Source organism: Grammomys surdaster, unplaced genomic scaffold (assembly GCF_004785775.1).
Source record: "Grammomys surdaster isolate TR1022 unplaced genomic scaffold, NIH_TR_1.0 126391, whole genome shotgun sequence".
Lineage (NCBI taxonomy): Eukaryota > Metazoa > Chordata > Mammalia > Rodentia > Muridae > Grammomys > Grammomys surdaster.
The window spans coordinates 7,969,177-7,975,636 of record NW_021621185.1 but is presented as its reverse complement, the minus strand read 5'-3'; the positions used below and the strand labels follow the sequence as shown (position 1 = coordinate 7,975,636).

General features: G+C 38.1%; 1 pseudogene; it reads right to left on the bottom strand.

The window, feature by feature from the left end:
* Positions 1-633: 633 nt before the first annotated feature.
* Positions 634-1,823, bottom strand: LOC114614564 (annotated as a pseudogene).
* Positions 1,824-6,460: the final 4,637 nt, after the last annotated feature.

Sequence of the window (6,460 nt, the reverse complement as noted above, 5' to 3'; positions counted from 1 at the left end):
ACTCTGTTGTTTTTATAAGGATATTTAACATTTCAGTGATTATATTTTATGTTTTTAATATATTTGAGAGCTCATGCAACACTTACTTCTTCAAGTCTACTGGACCTCAATATTTACTCCAGAGAAATCAAGTCAGACTATTAAGGACTTTTAGTATATTTTAACACTCAGAAAGTTTATATTATTTTTTTCATCATTCCACAAAGATTTTATTCACATTAAACTTGCACAGTAGCAAAAGATAAAATAAAAATTTCAAATCAAAACATAAAACTAAGCCACATTATTAAAGAACAATATACAATAGAGATCTGAATTTCTCAATGGCATTAGAAGGTATATCAATAAATAACACTTACAATTCTAGTGTTAGATCTTTCAAGGTGTCTAAAGCTTCACAGTGCTAGAAATGATTTTTATCAGAACACATGCAAAAGTGTGCAACATAATGATTCATGTTAATGACACAATCAGCAGGCCAGTTATGTATCATTCCAGCATAGCCATGCCACTCTATGTTCTAAAAACAAACAACCCCCCAAATCCAGGTCCCATTCATTCTTCAATTATGCCTTTTGTCACTCTGCTTTATTATATTCAAACAGCCACTGTTAGTGCTCGTCACCAAGACTTTCAGGTTGACGTCACTCCCTGCCTGCTGGCTGTCAGGACTTGGGGACGCCCCTCTTCCAGACTCACCTTCTTTCGGATGTCTTCATCATTTGCTCCAAGAGAGGCATAGAGCTTGAATGCAGCCTGGCGGAGTTCATGGGCATGTTTTAAGTAGTGATCAAGCCTTTTAATGTCAGTGATGGTGCTCACTGAGCTGGGATACTTGAAATAGTCAGCCAGCATGGCAATGAGGTGATCGGTTATGCTAGCGATTCTCTGCAGCTCAACATCTGGCTCAATCAGATAGGCTAGGGTCTCAGCTCCTTCAACTCTCTCCTCCATCAATCTCTCCTTACTGCACATTCGAACCAAACAAGGCAAAGTTTTTAATACAATACAGCTGTCATCTGTGCGAATTGCTCCAGCTCTGCACATGTAAGTTAAACATTTTGCTGATGTGAGCTGTATCTCAATAGGCTTATCCCTTTGTAACATCTTCACAAATATCTGTGGTAACAATTCCCCATCAACCAAAACGTTTACCAGGGTCATCGATACCTGGGGATTTTCAAAGGCTAAAACTGAGAAGCATTTCAGTGCTTGCATTCGAACTTTGTAGGAGGGTGAGGTCAGGAGATGAGCAATGTTCTGTACTGCCCCATGATTAAACAAAATTGTTTGATGATCTGGCCCTTTGCAACAGTGTGAGAAGATCTGGCAGATATATTCCTGGGTGTAGCGGGACCTGCTCAGCAGCGCCATGAGGTGTGGTATCACCGTGGCATCTGTATACAACAGCTCCTCTGTAGTGACCGGGCTGGTGAAGATTGTCCGAAGGCATCGGAGGCAAGCTTCAATGAACTTCAGGTCTGGGGACAGTAGTCCTTGTAGTAAGGCAGGGATAACATGGCAGTCTAGTGGATACTTGACATTATTTTCTGTGCCCATTGCAAGACTCCCTAACACCACTGCACATTCAGTTTTCAATTCTGTGATTGAGGTTTCTTGTTGAAGCAAATACAACAATCTTGGAACAGCTCCTAGAACGATGAGGTTGGGTTTCTGTTTATTGTTTCCAATTACAGCATTTTTCATGTCTATGACACCTTGGAGAACTTTCTGGGGATCAGGGTCAAATAGCCTGTCAATATAGTGGCGACTGCTAGCGAGAGGACGCTCATGTGGATTGGGGTCTCCAACAGGCATGCCATCTTGAGCCTTCACACCCGGCTCGAAAGTTTATATTATTGTGTTTATGATTGTCTGTACGTGTGTGTGTGTGTGTGTGTGTGTGTGTGTGTGTGTGTGTGTGTGTCTTTGGAACCAACTCAGGGACTTGACAACACTGGACCACTGAACTACATATCCAGACCTTGGTTTATTGACAAAGACTCTTACTGTGTAGCTTAAGCTACCTAGAAATCCTACATAGTCCAAGCTGGTCAAGATTTCTCTAGATTCTTCTGCCTTCTGGAATTACTTCTCTTTGTCTCTCTCTGTCTCTCTTTCTCTATCTCTGTCTCTCTCCTCCCCCCCTCTCTAATTGTTTAAGATTGCCTGGTGTATTATGCTGTTTTCTAGCCTCTGCCTTGCAGGCATATACCACCATCCCTGTCTGACAGTAGGTGTCATGAAGATTCTATATTTTACAAGTGTGTACTGAATATATTCTCAGTCTACAGAACTTACTAAATCCTTAGTCACCCCATGAAGACAGAATTAATTACCCTAGCTTATTCAAGATTTATTAGACTTTTAAAAGTTGTATATTATACAGTATTCTAGCAAGTTTATAAGGAAAATTATAATTTTAATGCTTTTAAATACAATAATTAAGTGGAGATATTGCCATGCTTTGCAGTGTATATAGCAAATATGTACTTTATACAATCACCGTGCCTAAGGTAATTATATAACTGCATTCCTACATTTTGTATTTACAGCTCAAACAAATTATTAGATTATTCCTATGCACTGGGATTAATTGAGAATTTTTGACATTTATTTTATATTCTTTAATATCTTCATACAAGCATACAATGGTTTTAGTCACTTTAACTCCCTATTATCCTCCATAATTCCCCCTTTTCTCACTTTAAGTGTTTTCCTAAGAAGCGTGCCTTCTACATTCATGACTTTTCATGTGACTCACTTGTTTTAGCAGGGGTTTACATAAATATAGGTAGGAATTTATTTCCTAAAACAAAACTAACTTATCATTGCCTATCCTACTAAAGAACATGACACCCATTCTCCAAGCACCATTAACTATCAATACTTCTTCAGGGAGAGGTAGTCCTCCATAACCCTTTCTACACTCTGTTTTGGGCTAAGTCTAGGGTAGGTTGTGTGCTGGATACACATCTGCAGTGACTTCACAGGTACAATGGCTCTTTCATATCCAGATGACATATTTGTATAGTATATTCACATATTTTAGGTCTTTTGTTCCTTCCGTTCTCTTTTCTACATTATTCCCTGAACTTTAGAGAAGGTGAGATTGATTTTGAGAGTTAGACATTGCTGTATTAACTGCTGCTTACTGCAAAAGTGATGACGGCTAAGAGTAGAGTTTATCTATGGATATACATGTAAGTATTTTTTTAAATTGACTACATGCACAATTAGTAAAATGAAAGTAATGCATTTTCCCCCAGGGCCTATGATCTTTCAAGCCAACTCTTGACAAGGTTTACTATACCATCCATGCCTGTCCTTTTTTGGAGGGGGTCTTAAAGCCAAGCAGACAACAGTTGCTTATTGAAGTAATATCCATGCCACTACTGCACTACTAGCTACATTTTGCCTGGCCAACTCACAGCTAGGTAAAACTGTGGATGGTTTTCCTCTCCTAGTGGTCCACAAAACAGTTTATGTCACGAGGAAAGCTATCAGGAAGGGAGGATAATTGTTCCACATCTTGTGACATAATACGTGTACTATCTTCATAATCAAGATCTATCATCATTTAGTGGGTAACCAAGAGCAGTAGCAATAGCTTGCAATGGTTGCTGGAAGACTCTAATCAATATCTTATAAAGGAGTATCCTACACCTGGCACTTGGACACTTGACTCATAACCTATTTCTGGAAGGAGCATTATCCCACCACGTATAATTTCTTTCTTAAATTATATTTTTAATAATCTTGTAAAATAGTAAGTTTTCTTGGGACATTTTCACACATAGTGTTTATTTTTCCTCCTTTCATCCCCTTTTCTACTCTACCTCACTTTACCCTCCATATTTAAATTGTATACCTCATTATTTCTCTTTGCACTTTAATTGTGTCTATTTCTACTATGCCCCTCTTAATGCCTCTTTCCTCCTTCCCCAGTGGCTCCTTTTGATCCTTCTGGCCTCTTCATGTACTCCATTTCATCACACTACTCTGAATTTGTAGCTAGAATCTGCATATGACAGGGCACATATGATGGTCATTGAGACCTGGGTTACTTCTTTCAAAATACTTCCCAGTTATATTCATTGTCTTACAAATTTTATTATTTCACTTTTCTTTGCATCTGAATCAATTCTATGGTATATGTATACCACATTTCATTATTATTTCATTGGTTAATGTACATTTGGGCAGGCTCCATTATCTGACAACTGTGAATAGCACAATAATGAACAGAGATATACAAGTGTCTCTGTAAGAAGCTAGAGCATCTTTGGTGTATATGACCAGGAATGGTATAGCTGGATCATATACCAGTCATACTTTTAGCTTTTTGATGAATCTTCACACTTATTTCTGTAGTGGTTGCACAAGTTTACACTGCTACTAATAGTAGATAAAATTCCCTTTTCCGTAAATTCTCATCAACATTTGCTTTCTTGCCAATCTGCCTGGGCTATCCTTGAAGTTGAAGGTTCTTTCTCTTTCAATTAAAACATATAGTTTTAAAAGTTATGTTAGAAGAGTCTGACATATTCAGAGTCAGATGCTCACAACTAGCCATTGAACTGATAATGGGGTTCTCAATGGAGGAGTTAGAGTGAAGACTGAAGGAGCTGAAAGGATTTGGGGCACCATGAGGAAAGCAACAATACCAACCAACCACAGCTCCCAGGGTCTAAACCACCAGCCTGGGAGCACTTAGGGGGGGATCCAGGGCTTCAGCTGAATATGTAAAAGTGGAGGGCCCTGCTGGGCATAGGTGGAAAAAGAGATCCTTGACCTCATGAAGGCTGGATGCCCCAGGGGGAGGGAATTTTGAGGGTGGGGAGGTGGGAGTGGGAGGGGTGCATAGGAGTTACATCCACAGAGAAGAAGGAGGAGGGGTAAGGGGATGGCAGTTCCTGGGTGGGTGGGGGATGGGGTAAGGGGACAACATATGAAATGTAAATAAAACATCCAATAAAAAAAAAAGTTATGTTAGGCTGGGTTGGTAGCTGTGGTCTTTTAGAATTTAAAATGCATTATTCCAAGTTTTTCTTTGTTTTTACTTTGTTTTAGAATTAAGAAGTTGGAAGCTATTTTGAGGAGCTCATCTTCACATGTGACTTGACCCTTCTCTCTGGCAGCTTTCAATGTTCTTTGTTCTGTAGATTAAAGGTTTTAAGTGCAATATGATGTGAAGAATTTCTTTTCTTGTTCTGTACATTTGGTGTTCAGTGTGCCTCCTGTATCTGATATGTTTATCTTTCCCTAGTATTGAGAAATTTTCTTCTTTGATTTTATTAAAACTATTTTATCCTTTTCACATAAAATCTTCTCATTCTATACCTGTAATTCATAAATACGCCTTCTATGGTAGTCTAAAGTTCTTGTATGTTCCCTTCTTATGTGTTTAAAGTTATCATTGACATTGACAGAATAATCAAACTCCTTTCTTTGTATTGTCTCCCACCTCTAAAATTTAATCTTCCACATGACCCATTTTATTAGTGAAGCTTTCCAGTAAATATTTTATTTAACTTGACCTGTTGTGTTTTTCATTGCGAGCATGATTTTACTTTTCTTCAGCATCACTGTCTCTTTTTTATTCTATTTATTGTGACTTTATTTCCATATTTCATTCATCTGCTTTTTGTCTTCTATTGGAAAATATTTGTCTTCTTTGAATTAAGTAAATATATCTCTACTACTCTTTTGACTTCTCAGTCTAGAATTTTTTGAGATGTCTTCATCAGTTGCCTTCATTATGAGATGTCAATTTTTTGAAGAGGCATATTGTCTTGCTTTTTTTACATTACTTGTGTTTCTGTGCTGTTCCGTATATCTAGCCATCTGTGTTCTGTAGGAGCATCTGCAGTGTTCATTGGTGCTTATGTTCTAATATTTTAGTGTTGGTTTTCTCTGTTAGATTTGTATTCAAAGAACAAGTTTCTATATATGGTCCATCCCTTCATATTGAGTACTATCTCAATCAACATTCATTATCTAGCAATTAATCCATGCTGAAAATAGAGTGCAAGTTGTCTGTATTTTTTTTTAAGTTCACCGTTGTTTTCTGCAACCACAGATTCTCTGCAATGTCTTCCTAGACCTGCCTGCTATGTGGGGTACTAAGTGCTGATTTTTACCAGTCCTGTTCTTCCTTTGTGAACTCTATAATCCACTTCTATATAGAATTTTCTGAAGAAATAACTGACTCTGCTTCATGAGAAGTATAAGCTGAGACACTGACCAGTCACAGATTTTCCATGTAGCTGTGTCAGTGATATTCTGACTTTTTCCTAGTTTCCTATTGCAGTGCTGAAGACACTCATGGATACAGAAGTCTCCAGGTCACACTGTTAGAAAATCGCTATCTGTGGTGACTTAAATGAAAAATTCTCCCTAGTCTTAGGGAGTTGATTATTAAGGCTTCCCAGTTACTTGTGATACTTCAGGGATGCTA